The 15,944-nt window shown below is 50.0% G+C and overlaps 1 protein-coding gene and 1 long non-coding RNA gene across 4 annotated transcripts in view; one reads left to right on the top strand and one right to left on the bottom strand.

Annotated features, from left to right (window-relative positions):
• Positions 1–15,944, bottom strand: part of LOC116569609 — a 103,990-nt gene that overhangs the window by 19,144 nt on the left and 68,902 nt on the right. The gene's annotated exons all lie outside the window — the stretch shown is intronic.
• The window catches only part of TBXAS1 (thromboxane A synthase 1), a 168,228-nt gene continuing 159,641 nt past the window's right edge, over positions 7,358–15,944 (top strand). For all 3 annotated transcript variants that reach the window (XM_032305966.1, XM_032305969.1, XM_032305970.1), the window contains exon 1: positions 7,358–7,516. The gene's annotated coding sequence lies outside the window, so the exon portion shown is untranslated. The remainder of the gene's footprint in view (positions 7,517–15,944) is intronic.

Genomic DNA, 15,944 nt, shown 5'->3' with positions numbered 1-15,944 from the left:
ACAAATAAATATTTAAAAGCAAATCATAACAGAGTGAAAACCAACACTATCACACATACCCAAACTACGCCAGCTAGTCTGGGCCCATGTCTCGTAGGAATTAAGTGTTTATAAAACCTATGTCGATTTTAGTCTGTCTCTAAAGACAAGCTCAGTGTCTTTAAGATTCTGCCTGCACACACATATCGGTCTGAAAAGCGACCGCAAAAGCCCGAGGTCACACGAATTTCATCTGAGTGACCTTAGCCTTTTGGTTTTAATTTTTTGAATTTAATTTGAATTCGAGTAAGTAGAATTTGAAAGAACTGGACTCGACCTGAAAATATTGAGACTTCTTTAAAAAAATCTCCTTTTATAGGGAAACATTATTTCTTGCCTCTGCTGGGTATAAATGTGTACATACTCTGCACATACAGTCGCTCTTTGTTACAGCGGATAATGGGTCACACCTGAGGTGAACAGAAGTTTCCCAAGAGTCTGAGGTTCACGAGCAGAGGTGTGGTGTGGGTGATGGGGGTGAAGTTGTTCTCAGTAGACGTTTCAGAAAGAGAGCTGTGCCTCATAATTGGTCTGAAAGCCAAATTATTCCCACTGGAGAAGGACAGAAAGGCATGCACAGGCTCTTCCCACGTCTTTGCAAGCAACATCCTGGGAGACCTGACTGTTCATTCTTGTCATTCTTGACAATTCTGGACTAGAGATGATCCCATGGCATGACTGGGGCTCTTGAAAAGGGAAACTGTGGAACGTATTTTTGTGAGGAAAATCTAGACATGGTCTGTGGAGTCAATAACTAATTGTTAAAGCAAGGAAGGAAGGAAAAGAAGAACTAAAAGGAAAGGATTTTTCACTCAGACAAGAGCCACAGGAGTACTTAACCCTAAAGATGGAAACAGCAAATGACCTTTGGTGAGGGATATTTTCTGAACGTTTCAAGCAGGATTTGACTGCTTGATGACGCTTCAGACGGCTTGGAAAAACCGCTCTTGTGAATGAGAACTACCCACCCACCCCCACTTAAAATGAGCAAAGCCTTAAATTAGACAGTGTCTCTGGCCAGGTGGAATATTTCAGCCACGCACTTCCTGGCCTGCACCCTTTAGAGCAATTGTATTTCATAAATTTCAGGAACGTGCCTGGAGCTGGTGGGTGAGACACGGGAACGTCATAAATCTGGGCGCAGTGGCTTCTCGTTCCCAAATTCAAGGCTCTCCAAGTGCTAGTCTTGGCACAACTAGAATTCATGCCACAGAGCAGTCTCCTGTAGGTGGAAGCTCAGTACCTTGGATTTATTTCTTGCCGCCATCCTTGAGAAGCGGTGGCGTAGAGGAATGCTGGAAGTGCTCTCCTTTGTCCGCGCCCCGTGAAAAGCTACACGGAGGCGCTGTCCAAGGCCAAGATACTTCAGTTGGAATGTTCCACATTCTGTGGCCAATGCTGGGTTCCTCCTGAGCAGATATACACGAGCACAGGGAGATGACACTGACCCCCTATCTTCAGGGTGAGGCCCTCGGAGAAACGGCGATGGAGTGAACGAACGCCTTCCTTGCACCGTTGGCCTCATCTCAGTTGCTCGCAGACCAAATCGAACGTTTTTCCAGAACTTCCCCTCACCCCCATTTACAAAAGTAATACATGTTCATTCTGGATTTTTGGAAGTTCAGACAAGTATATGGAAGAAAATTTCCTTTGCTTTCCCCATGGGTCCATGCAAAAACACGTCTTTTGCCATGTATTGCATTTTGTGGATTAGGTGTAAATAAAGAGAGTACTCTTCTTAGAGACTGGTTTCAAAATGACTAAAAGGACCTGAAAGGAGTGGAGGGGGGCTGTACCACTTCACCACATTCCCAACTCTCTTTTGGGGGGAAAAGATGGAGATCCTCGGTGTCCTGGCATTGATGAACATGGTACACGGTTAGCTTCCCGTGAAATACGACAGTCACTACCCCATTCAAAGCACTTCAAATGTCTGCAAACACTTGACGGGTCACTTGGTGCATCTTCTGAGGAGGAACCCATTCTGTTTAAGGACAATGAGTGGAAAAGAACATCTTGGGCAAGGCATGGACCTTTCATATCCAGTCCTCCAACATGCCATGTTCCAGAGATCTTCCAGGACTGGGTCAGTGATGTTCTTGATGTTTGACTACCCTCCTTGGAGGCAGCATATCATTTCCTTCATGTGTCAGTCATTCCACAGTACCATAGAAGGACCAACTGCATGTTGGCAAAGAAAACATGCTTCTGGTCAAGGGGCTGAGGAAAATCTATTGCCCACTGGATTGCTAATGGCTTCCTGAAAAGTGTCAGAGATGAAAGACAAAGTGTAGAGTTCTTTAGGTTAGTCCAAATGTTTTGTTTTTTTATACTCTGCTTCTTAGGAATAAAAACATCCATCATAGACTTATGGACGATGGCCACTGAAACTGTCCTCAGACCTTGGACTGGGCTCCTGAATCCCACATAACTGTTTCTTCTCAGTTATGTAACTGAAACTATCTGACCTTGTGTCAGGACCCCTAGAACTCATGGACTGTGGGTTTTCTAGATCTTTTTTTTTTTAAAACTGTGTTCGATGTTAACACTAGGTTCAATGAGGACAGGTAGAAAGTACATCATTTTCGGCCAACAGCAGGCATGAATCAGAGTTGTGATACTTGGGACCCAGACTCCAACCGAGCCAGGATGAATGAGGCGAAGGCAACACAGGAGCTTGCTCGACCCATCTCTTCTCTACTCTGCACAGCGATGTCTTTGCCGCCCGTCTGCTGCTGTGGATCTGGCTGTCATCTCTCTGTCTGGCCTCCTGTGGGTGGGCATTCCTTTTGGACTATTCCTGTGGCTCTGATGCTGCCTTCCTCCAGCGCCACCTTTGCTCCCTGTCTTTCCTGGGTGAGGCACAATGACATTGAGAGAGTGTCAGCCCTTCCCTGAAAAGTCATCCCAGCAGAAAGAAAGAGCCTCTGGCTCCGTAGCTCTAGCTAGAGTTGAAGAGCTGGCTTCCCTTTGACCCTCAGCTTGCTTCCCCTTTTCACCCAAGTTTGTTGGGAAGGTCAGTAGTGCGGTACATTTTGAATTCAGAAATCTGGAGTCTGGATTGCTCTCAATGCAATGGCTGAGCTGTATGATTTAAAAAAAAAAAAAAAAAAGTTAGGCCAGGAGTTGAGCAGCCCTAGTGCTAGTCTTGTCTTTGCCAAGAGTCACTGCACCTGACTGAGACAGAGTGTAACTGCTTGGTCAAGTGGGCACTCTGTGCCTGAATCACAGGGGGCTGCCACTCTCAGATGGAAGAACAGATGTGGGAGTGACTGTTCAGGTGAGGAAATGGCCTGAGGGAAATCTTGAGCCTCTTCTAAAGTTCTACAGCAAGGGAATGGCTGCCTCACAAGGAAGTGAGCTCCCCAGAGTGGGAGGAAATCAAGCAGAGACCAGTTGACTAGGTGCCCAGGATGCTATAAAGGTGGAAGACTTGACTAAGAGCCTATACTCTTTCGTTGGTTTCCCAAGATGATTTTCCTGGCTTTTCCCAGAGGTGGTGACTCTTGGCACTGACCTGGAGTCCTCACCTGGACTCTGCATCCTGTGGTTTTGCCTCAAGTCTGGAGTGCTAGGTTGCCAAGGGGCAAGGTCCCTGAGCACAGGGCACTTTTCTTATCTACTCTCCTCTCCTGGCGTCTATTCCTGAGCTCCTGACCTAGCGAAGGTTCCAGACTGTTTTCTAAATGGTTAATGGCGTGCTGGCTTCTTTGATCTCAGTCGCAAGCCTAACTCCTGTCTCAAATACAAGGTGGCTTGACTCAGTTACAAAACCTGTTGGGAGAGGGGAAGGGGTCCCTACAAAACCGACAATGAACATCATTTGAATCTCAGTTTTATCATCCAGGTGTTTTGATGTAAGAGAATACAGATTCAAGGCAGACATTTCAGGCCTGTGAGGGTAGCTTATGGAGCAGGACAGATGGAAAGACAGGACAGACACGAGAAAGCCCGTCAGCCAGCCAGCTGGACGGGGAGGCGTCCAGCAGAGCTGCCAGTGGTCGAGAAGCCCCAAGGAGCTCTCAGCCCTTATCTTGGCAATTTCCCTAGTTTTGAGGTCACCTGACTAAGCAGACAGAGAAACACGGTCACTCCATGAGGGGACTGCCTCTTTGGAGATATATTCGTGGTTCATTTGACAAAGCAAAAACAGGGACTAACACACCCCAAACTGATTTTGTTGGTAAACATCACCCAACTGTTTTCTTATTAATTTACCTTGGCAATACCTCTCCATTATGTAATTATGTGGGATTTCAGACCCATATTTACTTCTATCCCACACACACCTTATGTTACCTCTTCTTTCTACTACCATATTGAGAGAAAGGACACACTTTTTTTTTTTTTTTTAGTTTCTGCAGAACCTCGAATAATCATATTGTCAGGTGAGACAGATGTCTACTCTGAAACCCTGGGTGACTGGAGAGTGCAGGGGTGAGACCAGGGTTGGGATAAGAGGAGGTCATGACCGAAAAGAGAAGCAGCGGAATGGGGAACTCCTATTCAGCAGGTAAGCAGTAAGCAGGCATGTCCTGCCCACAGGACGTGCAGCACAGATGTTTCTGGAAAATCTAGAAGATATCTGGAAGAGCTAGAAAAAGCAAAGTGGCAAGTACTTAGTATGAAAGAACATAGTTTCAAATAGTCACATTGCTTCTTAGGGAGGACTGGACAGTTCTGGGCCACTATGGTGCTCCGATCAGGGAAAGAGGGGAAGGTGAATCCTCTCCTGGGGGAAAGAGGAGAGCGTTAGAGACAGAATGGGGGAAATTCATGAACAGAAGCCAAACAGTTTGCTGGTATACTGCAGCTCTCCATAGAGCAGCATTCTGACCTGAGCTGTAGGGACAGGGAGGACATCCAGGAGATTTTCTTCACCTGGATTCTGATTCATTTGCTTTGGGTAGGACTCTGAGAATGGTCCCAGAACCAGAAGCATCTGCATCACCAGGGAATTTGGAAGAAATGCCTATTCTCAGGCCCTAGTCCAGACCTGCTGAACCGGACACTTACCTCCCAGTGTTTTAGCAAGCTTTACCATGTGTGTGTGATGCCCTCCAAAGTTTGAGAACCACTGTGCTGGAGATGTAGGAAACTCAGGATGCTCCTTCTCGTAAAAGCAGCCCCCCTCCACTGTTCCTCAGAAATGCCATCCCAGTCCTGTCTCCCGCATCCAGGCTTGGAACCCTGAGGGTCCCACCCCAGTGGAGCAGGGCAGGCATGGACGGACTCACTCAGGGGCCCTAGTCACCTAGGAGCTTTGCAGACAAGACGGTTTGACAGCAGGTAGAAGTCGAGTGTCCTCGAGAAGACAGGCCTTTTTCTCATTTGTACAAAGGCAGGGCTTAGTCCAACAGTGGGGCTCCTTGCGAGACTCCCTTCTCCCCCTCTGCTTCCCAACCAGTCGTCCAGTCCTGCAGCTGCCCTACCTGCGGAACCGACCCGAATCCACCCGGATGTCCGCTGTCCCAACCCCCCCAGTCAGGTGCCTCGGCCCTACATCTTAGGTTGCTACAGTGACTCCCCTACCCCACCCCCCGCCCCCACACGGCCGCGGTGGGTCTCCCTTGCTTCAGTGTCCCCCAGCCCCACCGTCTGTCCTTCTCCACACCGCCCGGCACCTGTCCGTCCCTCCCCACTGCAGGCCCCCTCCCTCCCGTGCGTGCTCGGCACCTGCCAGCACGCGTGTGCAGACGCGCGGGGCACGAGAACCTTCGCCAGTTGGTTCATTGCGCTTGGGGTGAAGTCCACGCTGCCCAGCCTGGTGTCCGGAGGCCTCCTCCTGCTGGCCTCTCCCTCCCCCCAGCCTTATCTCTCACGAGCCTTCATCAACCCTCCTCCCCAGCCAAAATGGTCCACTGGCAAACCCCCGATAAGATAAGCAAGTAAAATTAGAGCCGGCGAACCCGGAACAGGTACAGGCAGCCACGCGGGGGTCAGGCGGGGACAGTTTCAGAAACTTCACACGCTCAGGGGTCTGGACGCTCTCGGGCCTTCGAGTTCAGTAACTCCATACTGGGATCACGTGGAGAGGGGTCCGTCCTAAGGGCGCAAGGGCTCCACGGCGCTTTCTCTGTACCTTTTCCTTTCCGTGTGGGCTTTGGGGAGACTTTGTGGTTATTTCAGCTAACTGGTACATTTTACAGAAAGACAGTCAAGTGCTTGGATGATGGGGACAAACCTCAATTTATCTCGGGTGCTCCTGCAGAAAGCCCGCCCCTTTACCTTCCTAACCCGAAGAGCGCTATTGCCATCTGGTGGCTGCTACCTGAAACACAGGCATTCATTCCTTCACGCCTGTCACCAACACCTACTGAGGACAGGCAGGCTTTCTCCTGGCCACTGGGGCTACACTGTAGAAGCTGAGTCACATGCCCTCTGTTCTCAGAAAGCTTACATCTAGAGTACAGATAGACAACTAGTCAGGCAACGTCAATGGAGAAAGACTGGGATGGTATGGGAGCACACAAAAGCACAGCTCATCATCGTGGGTAGTCCTGGAGGGCTTCCTTGAGGAGGTGACATCTGAGTTTTGCAGACAAGATGTGGGTTGGGGACATGAGACTATAGAATGGCACAAGGCCTGTCATGACTCCAGTGGGCAGGGAAAAGGCAGGCTGGGACCTCATCACACAAACCAGTGTGGATGAGGAGGGTGGGGGGAAGGTAGTACCAGTAAAGCCAGAGCTTGACAGAATGTTCAAGGTACAAAACTGACTTCTTCAGGTGGAGCAAATATGTCTGATTCACATAGTCCATTTGGGGCGTGGGGAGTTGATTCGAGCAGAGCCACGTCTTAAGACAGTCTAGTTAGGTGGACTAGTCTAGTCTAGTTGGTTCTAGATGAGAATCTTACAGACACGGCTCCGATGGCTTCACAGAGCTGTGGGAAAGCTCCTGGCTGAGACTTCAGCACGGAACCGCAGCTGACATCGAGTGCCATTGGACATGAGCTGGGGAAAGAGCCAGAGCACCGCCAGACAGCAGCATCCTCTCATCTTACAGGCTGCTTGTCCTTTGTCCCTGATCCTGAACTGACTATTGGGTTTGGCCTTTTTGGGGGGAAAGGGGGCTCAGTCATGCCACCTTCCACCCTGTTCTAGTAGCTGGCTTCCTCTGCAGAAGTCGTTGGACTGAGAGCATACCCAAGATGGGACCTACCTGGGACAGGAATGCTATGTGTTCGCCAGACTTCTCTCTCTCCATTTCCAGCCTCCTCTGCAGGTAGGTGCGGCCACGTCTGAATTGTGGCCAAGGACATCAGGATAGCTGATAAACATGCCACTCCCAGGCCTGACCTGTAAAAACCTTCCTCACACCTTTTCTCTTCCCTTTTCCCCTTCACCAGCTGGTTGAGGACGACCCAGCAGAGGCATCTGCCGGGTAGTGGGTGGCGGGGCCCCAGAACGGAAGGAGCCTGAGTCCCCAGTCACTGAGTGGAAGGCTGTGTGAACGCCCACATTTGGACTGTCAGGTGAGTAAGCGATAGATTCCTATAGGGTTAAGCCCTTGAGACACGGGGGCTTCTTGTTACTATTTCTATTCTATCCATTCTCTTTCCCTTCCCGCCCCATCGGGATTCCGGTCTTGTTTCTGTATTGCTGTTTTGGGGCCTGGGATCCCACTACTGGCTTATGTATCTATTTCCTTGAAAGCACTGCTGCCAAAACTCCTGATTAACTTCGGCTTTGGGATCCCCATCATCAGGTCCCACGCAATGTGTCCCCATGCCCTCTTTCCTTGGCGTGGGGACTTTGCGGTACTGACTTGCTGGGAATACCACGGCGGCCACGCGTCAGACTCTGGATTCTGCTTGCTGGGTGGGCAGGCAGTTTGTCTCCACAAGGCCTGCCCCACCTCCAGTGATAGGAGGTGAGAAATGGCTGATCTGGGCACTGGCTTGCCTGAAAGCTCCGAGACTCGCCTTAAGGCAGTCAAGACATCTGCTGACTCTCCACGTTCATAGGCGCAACACTGTGAGATCACCGACATGTAGCCACAATCAGCCACGCGGCATGCCAGGAGAGATCCGATGATAATTTTTGGAAGTACTAACATCTGACGAGCTGAGATCATGGGTGACACAAATTGACAGAGAAGCGGAGATGTGAAAGACATAGAGTGGGTCATGTCTGATTAGCGGTATCAAGAGCAGCCTGTGGTCAAGGGCATCTCCCGCCTTCTGATGAAAGGCACAGTCAAGGTCTGAACGGTAGCCCAGCTTCAGGGCCCCCACTGTGTGACTGGGGCGCCCGGTGACCTGTGGATGTTAGACTGTCATCTGATGAGCTCCACACTCATTTTAATAGTGAAAGCAGATGGGACAGAGTTGGCCTGAATAGCATTATGTCACTCTCCTGCTTGAAGCCTTTCCTTCAATGGCTCCCTGCTCCTTTTGGAAGGAGGGAGTACATTTTTCAAGGGCCCAGCAGATCTTAGGTGTTCTGACCGCTAGCTAGCCTCCTGCAGCTGCCAAAGACTTCCACTGGCACTTGCTGGGTGGGCCCCAGTCTTGCTGACCTCTGCGATCTTCGGGTACACCCAGCATGGTGCCAGCACCTGGCACAGACTCAACAGAGAAACACTGATGGCTACACTGAAAGGCACAGAGCCCTGAGAAACCACTGCAGTTGGGGTCCGGGGAGCAGAGAGCGGTGACTGGAGTAGATCCTGCTCTAGATACGAGCTCTATGAGATTGAAGACCTGTAGCTTGTTTGCCTCACGAGGGTGTTCCCATCGCCCAATGCTGGCCACTTGCCAGTGCGTTCGTGGAGCCAGTGGAGTGAGCGTAAGAACGGACGAGTGAGGCACCTGCATGGCTCCGTCGGATAAGCGGCTCTTGATTTTGGCTCAGGTCATGATCTCAGGGTCCTGGGATCAAGCCCCGCCTGGGATTTGGGGATCAGCAGGGAGGACTGCTTGAGGATTCTCTCTCTCCTTCTCCCTCTGCCCTTCCCATTGCTCGCTCTTTCTCTCAAATGAGTAAATAAATCTTAAAAAAAAAAAAAAAGTGGATAAAGGGAGTAGTGACCAGAATAAGCGAGACTTCACAGGTGGAAACAACAGTGCTCGGTGATTAACGGACCTGGTGGCGGTGGGGGGGGGGGGGGGAGAGAAGGAAGAGTCAAGGATGCGCCCCAGTTTCCGACGTGGGAGCAGAGTGGAAGGAGGAGTGATTTACTGACATGGGGAGCACGGGATGAGGGTGAAGAGTTTAACGGGGGACGGAGGCTGTGATGACGAGTCTAGTTTTAGACATTTCGCGTCTGTTAGCGTCTGTGGGATATCTGGGAGCAGGGCACCAGCCGGCAGGGGATGAATGTCTGAGCCTTGGCCCCGAGAACGGGGCTGGGAGAACAGATTCGGGACTGACCGGCTCACGGATGCTAATTAAAGCCGCGCGAGTGTACGCGCTCGCGGTGTGACAGGCGGTGTGGTCGCACAATGATACGTGAAGTGTGGTCCCTGCCCTCACAAGCAACACAAAGTCAAGATGCGACATAGATCTTACAACTGTTCGCGAACCCGTCCGTGTCTCCATAGCAACCTCGAGGAGAGGAGAGAGTTCTGTCCTCATCGCGGGAGGGGAAACCCGCACAGATGGCCACTGTCCCCCACCCCCGCCTCCTGGTGCAGGAGGTGGCTTCACTTCACGCGGGTCCCCCGGTAGTGGCACCTGGAAATCCTGTTCCAGCCGGTGCAAACCTGCATCTTTTCCCACCTCACACCTCTCAGGCATGGGGCCGAAGAGATGACGGAGAAGGCTGCGTCAGCCCTGCCCAAGCCTCCTTCTCCCTGGTTCTGCCTCTCCACGCCCGCCGCTCGGCCACAGCCATCCTGGGGGTGGCCGTGATGACCCACGTTGCCAAATCCAAAGATGCTTCGGCAACCACCTCACTTGACCCTTCTGCAACATTCACGCCCTTGGCCATTTCCTGCTCCTTCCAACCGTCCTCCTGTGGCTTTGGTGAAAACATCCCCAGACCGCATATGAAGTGCTCGCCCTGTGTCATGAGCTCGGCTGAGCAGCCCCACGGGCACCCTGGTTTCCTCATGACCACCTTGGGAAGCGCGTACCGCTGTCCCCACTTCACAGACGACAAACTGAGGCACCGAGGGGTTCAGTAACTTTCCAAGCTAGAGGACTCTTCAAGGAGCCGGGTCACTGGAAAACCAAGCGCTACATCCTCGCGCAGGAACACGGGGTCCCTCTGCGGGGTTTCCTGCTCTCTCAGACCACGCCTCCTCAATTGCTTTTCAAGCTCCGTTTGGACACCATCAACCCCGCTGCCGTGCCCCCGCTTCCCCCAAAGTTGCTGTTCCTGGTGTTCCCCCCATGACCTGCTTTTAAACACCCGACCTGTTCTCTGTGGCCACGTCGTCCTTATGGTGGCACCCCCTCCACGTACAGATGGCTCTCGAAACGAAAAGCCTTCCCTGCTTCAGAGTTCTCTCCTGGCCCGGCTGCCTTCTAAGGACCTTCACCGGTGTGGCCACCAGGAGCTCGGCAGTCTCACCCCTGAAGCCGCACTCATTCCTCTTCCCCAGTCCTTCTTGTGGTGCATGGCACGCGTGGTCTCAAGCAACAGAGCTAGAAATTGGGGCATTATCCTCAACAACCCCTTCTTCTTCACTCCCATACTCCATCAATGACCAGCTAAGGTCGATCCTGCCTTCCCAGCCATCCCAAAGCACAGTCTTCTCTTCCCCATTTCCAGCTCTACGGCTTCATGCAGGCCAGTATCTCTTACCTAGATGGCCAAGCAGCCTCTTCGCTGGTCTTCCCACCTCAGGTCTGACCCATCCCATCTGCCTCCTGAGGGAAGTTTCTAAAAACAAGTCTCATCGTGTTATTGCTCGACTTAGGTCCTCCGCTGGCTTCCCATGGATCCTAGAATAACGTGTAAACTTTTTGGCATGGCCCGCAATGGTTTGCGTGACCTGGTCTCTGAGCACCTGCCCCTTCTCCCTACTTGCTGCGGCTTCCTATACCTCAGGGCAAGAGTGAGCTGTGTTCTCTCCGCTAAGCATATCTGTCCCATTCTCATCACTTAGTGATGTCACCTGTCCAGTCTAAGATAACGTGTCGTCTGCTCAAATTTTTACCAATCTTCTCCCTCCTGTTTTTGCCCCCCACCCCCCCCACCCCGTACATACTTGTCACAGTATCTTTCACACTGAGGACACTTAAATATTTACATTTCTGCTTCCCTATCCTGGGAGGAGCATTTGTTGGTATCGAGACCTAGGTCTTCTACATTGGGATTCAATTCCTGGAGCCCAGGGCTTAGCAACTGTTCAATAAATGTTTGTTAAAGAATGGATGAGCCCCCCTCCTCTGACCCCACATTCTCAGAAATTGGACGGAGAAGCTCTAAGATACTGGATGGAGTTGAAGAGCTTGTTTTCCCCTTCCAGAAGGGGCCCTAGTGTCATCTGCAAGGAGATAAAACAGCTCATAGGTGCACACCATCCCTGCATCTTCCTTAACTGTAGCAGCTCTGTGCCCCAGGGGGGAAACATAAAGATAAACTGTATCCCAACCATGGGCTGGCTTGGTGAACTATACGCATTTGTAAGCCAAAATGTGACTTTAGATTTAAGGGCAGAAATGCTAGGTTTCAAGCCAGAAGATGGGGGCCTGAGCCTGGCCTCCAGATTTCAGTCCTGTTACATCTCTGAGCTCCAGCCTGGGAATGAAAGATCTTGCTTACCTACTCCTTCGGGCTGCTCTAGGCTGAAATGAGGTTCTGTGTAAATGTTCTCTGAACTTCTGTGGTGCTGGATAAGCCCCACTGTCCTTCCACTCACGCCCTACTGAGCAGGGAGAATGTCCCCTGTGCCTCAGACCGCCCTGAGACATCAGGCTTCGGGCAGGCCAGCTGGGAGCCTTCAGCAGAGAAGGCAGGCACCGCTCAGACATCTGCATAGGCAGTTTTTAAACACAGAGAACATGGAGGAAATACCACAGAATTTATGGAGTGAAAGCTTTAAAAAGAAACACAAGACTTAAGTCAAAACAGTTGACTCAACTCTGGGGGAGATATCTGCCTGGATGTAGGAGAAAAAAGGGATGGACTTGGGGTGGGTTGAGACAGAAGGAGCAAAGCTCTGTGGGGTGTCCCACCAGGTAGGGTAAGTGGGCACCCCGACACACAGCCTGAGGGAAGGAGAACTGAAACTACCTCTGGGTGAGGGGGAAGCATCCACCAGCCTCTTTGGAATGAGTATCTTTGGGTGCCCCCCTCCCACTTCGAAGACTGTCGCTTGGGATGTCCTTCCCCAAGGCCATAGCGATATGTACAAGGATGTACAAAGCTGCCTCATTTGTAGTTGGGAATGATTGGAAACAATTCAAATGTCATTCGGCAAAGGACAGGCTGAATGAGTCAACACGACTGTTCTGTGGGATCTGAGGAAGCCAGTGACGTACATCTATCTCTAGGTGTGACGCAGAAGGCTATGCATGCCATAGTAAGTGAAAAAGACGAGTTGTGGGAGGGCACGAGTATGATGATCTTGTTTTTATAAAAACTAAGAATATACCTCCATTTGTATTTGCACAGAAAAGGATGTAAGGGGATATGTGCTAATTTGTTGACAGAGTTCATCTCTAGGAATTACAGAATTTAAGAGAGTCCTAGAAAGTTGATTTTTTAAAAATAGATATACCATTGAAAAGAAAATATTCAGAGAGTAAAGGCCTAATGTTTAATTATAATAAGCATCTTGGCGACAGTCTGTCCTTCACTGTGGAAAACTCCCCAAATGTCCCTGCATTGCATCATAGATTTCAAAATTGTGATACATTCCTAATCATGTTACTCTCTGATAAAAATCCTTGCTATCATTCATCTCTGATCCTTCCACTCCATCTTGGCTAATTTACTATCTGGAATCACTGAGTTTTACCTCTGCTTTGATGCTGGTGTGGAAAGGGGGGGTGCTGATCTCTCCCCAGCCTTCACAGCCCTCCCAAATCACAACTGACATAGGAAGGGCTCCAGAAATACCAGTCAGAGAAAGGAATGAATGAACTCAGTCACCTGGGGAGCTGGCAACCCCGCAAGGAAGTCAGACCGCTCTGAACTGGCCACTGGGATTCAGAGATGCTCTGGGAACAAGGTAGGACCCGTGCCCGGCTCAGGCTGGGGGGTGAGCAGCGTGTTCTAGATGAAGAGCCTGAAGAGGGAGATGGGAGAACCACGTTTTATCCCTATGGGATTTTGTGCCCGTCACTTTCCCCTTCTGGGTTTTTATTCCCTCTGTAAATGAGAGTTGGGTTCCGTCACATTTCTCAAAGCATGTTCCTAAGAACCACATCCGGATGTGCTCATAAACACCCCTTCACAAGAATTCTGTGGTCACAGAATGATGCCGTTCCCTGCATGCCACTCTCTGAGCTTCACAAGGCACATTAGCAAGTTCAAGTCTCTGAGAGGTGGTTCAGGAAATATGCTTACTTATCGATGCTTACACCAGCATTTTCTCATGTTTATTTCACTTTGGAATCTTAAAAAAAAATTTTTTTTTTTTTTCCTGAGCTTCTCTCTGATAGATACACCGGCCTTAGTAATATCTGAGGTCCTTCCAGCTCTCTGAATTCATGGCCACGGTGATGTGCTGCTTCTACACCTGCTAGCTCTGCCCCCAGGCCCCATACCGTGGCTCCTGTGATTGAAAGCACCATACTTCACCGGACCCTAGATGGAGCCTAGCTCTGTTTTGTTAGGGGAGGAATACACAGATCCCTTATATTCTCAGTGCAGTCCTGATCAGATATGGACCGAGGAGATGTAGACTACGGAGAGGGGAGTGGACATCAAAAGGGCTGGGCTGGAGTGCGAGGTACATAGGTGTGACTGTTGGCGGCACCTAAGTGGGGATGAAAAACAGGTAGGCACGGCACATGGCTGGAGAGAAGGGAAGTACTGGGAAGGTACCTCGTCCTTGTGTGCTTTGCTATCCTATTTGTGGCTGTGGCTTCCCTCTTCCTCTGGATTTAAATACTATTTGTATATTGTGCCTTCCATATTTGCATATAATCTTTTGATTAGGAAAATGGGCTTTGGAGTCCTACATTCCATGTCTGAATTTCTTTTATAAAAGGGAGTTACCACAAAGCTTTGCAGGACTGAGTGAGTTAACACATGTGAATGCTCTTAGAACAGTAACGGGCCCATAGTTGCTACTCCATAAATGGCATTGTTGTTATTCATTATTATTATTTATGTTTTCAGCCAAGATTCTTCTCCAACTTGATAGCCCCACTCAGATGTCTCCCAGGCATTTTAGACTAAATAGGACCCAAACTGAATTCTTGATTCTTCCCACCAATATCCCATCTTCCCCATCTCAGTAACTGTCACCTCTACACATTGACCCACAGCTCAGGTCAGGAGCCTTGGAGTCAGACTTGATTCCTCCCTCCCCTTCCCTATCATACCCCATCCACTGGGAAATTCTGTGGTCTACTACTAAATATCTTCCCCCCCATCTTTTATTTATTTATTTTTGAGAGAGAGAGAGAGAGAGATCACAAGTAGGCAGAGTGGCAGGCAGAGGGAGAGGTAGAAGCAGGCTTCTGGCTGAGCAGGGAGCCTGACTCAGGGCTTGATCCCAGGACCCTGGGATCATGACCTGAGCCAGAGGCAGATGCTTAACCTGGGTGGCTCCCAGGTGCCCCCTAAATATCTTTCAAATTCATATACTTCTTTTTCCTTCCATCCCTGCTCTATCCAAGCCGGCTCATCTCGGGACAAATCAATGGTCTAAGTGTCCTCCTTGCTTTTCCTCTTGCTCTTTTCCAACAAATTCTCCACGTGCGGCCAGAATGCTTTTGCCAAATATAAATACGAGCATGTTAAAACTCTAAGAGGCACATAAAATGAAACCCACGCTTCTCACTGTGGCTTTGTGCTGTCTAGCCTCTAGTGACCATCCCCACCTCTTAGGGAAGAGATGCCTCCCTGAGCTGGTCCACTCCACCACAGCAGGACTGGCCTCATTCCAGTTCCCACCCCGGGAATTCCTTCCCACCTTAGAGCCTCTGTCTGTGTCACCCTGTTTCCCCAGAAGGCTTTGCCCATGGCTCTTCAATGGAGAAACCGAGCTTCAAGCTTTTCCTTTCCACAGAGATATCCCCTGCAACACTCCCTTAGTGGGTCTCCCTAGTTGTTCTTAGACCTAGCCCTGTGTTCATGACCTTCACAGCACTGCTCTCAACTTGCAATTACTTATTTATTTGTCGACATGTTTATTGTCCCTCTCTCCCCCGAGACATTTTCCCAGAGCCTGGGTCAACTTCCATTTTTCAAACACTGTCAACTTAGCCCAGAGCCTGGTCCCCCATACATATTGAATGAATGGATGAATATCGTGGTGAGTGAATGACTCACTTTCTGATACACCCTCCCCATTATTAAAAGTGTAATACGCTAATAAGCAAAAAATGATTCAGTATGCTTTAGTCAGATAAGCTCAGAGACAGAACAAAGGACCCATGCCTATGAGCCTATGCACACACTTTTAGACATGGGAGAAATCCTCCAACTCAGGAAGAGAATGCAGACACAAGGCAGGATCTTTGGTCACTTCCAATGGCCAGTCACCAAGGACCTCTCGGGCCCCAGGAACCAATGAACTTTGTGGGATGATGTCCTCAGGGTCACCAGCATTTTCTTTTCCTTTTTTTTTTTTTTTTAATAAACATATAATGTATTTTTATCCCCTGTGAATCGCCAGGTTTACACACTTCACAGCACTTGCCATAGCACATACCCTCCCCAATGTCCATAACCCCACCCCCCTCTCCCAAACCCCCTCCCCCCAGCAACCCTCAGTTTGTTTTGTGAGATTAAGAGTCACTTATGGTTTCTCTCCCTCCCTATCCCATCTTGTT

The sequence above is a fragment of the Mustela erminea genome, chromosome 11 (genome assembly GCF_009829155.1).
Source record: "Mustela erminea isolate mMusErm1 chromosome 11, mMusErm1.Pri, whole genome shotgun sequence".
In the NCBI taxonomy this organism is placed as follows: Eukaryota; Metazoa; Chordata; class Mammalia; order Carnivora; family Mustelidae; genus Mustela; species Mustela erminea.
This window is presented reverse-complemented; position numbering and strand designations above follow the sequence as displayed.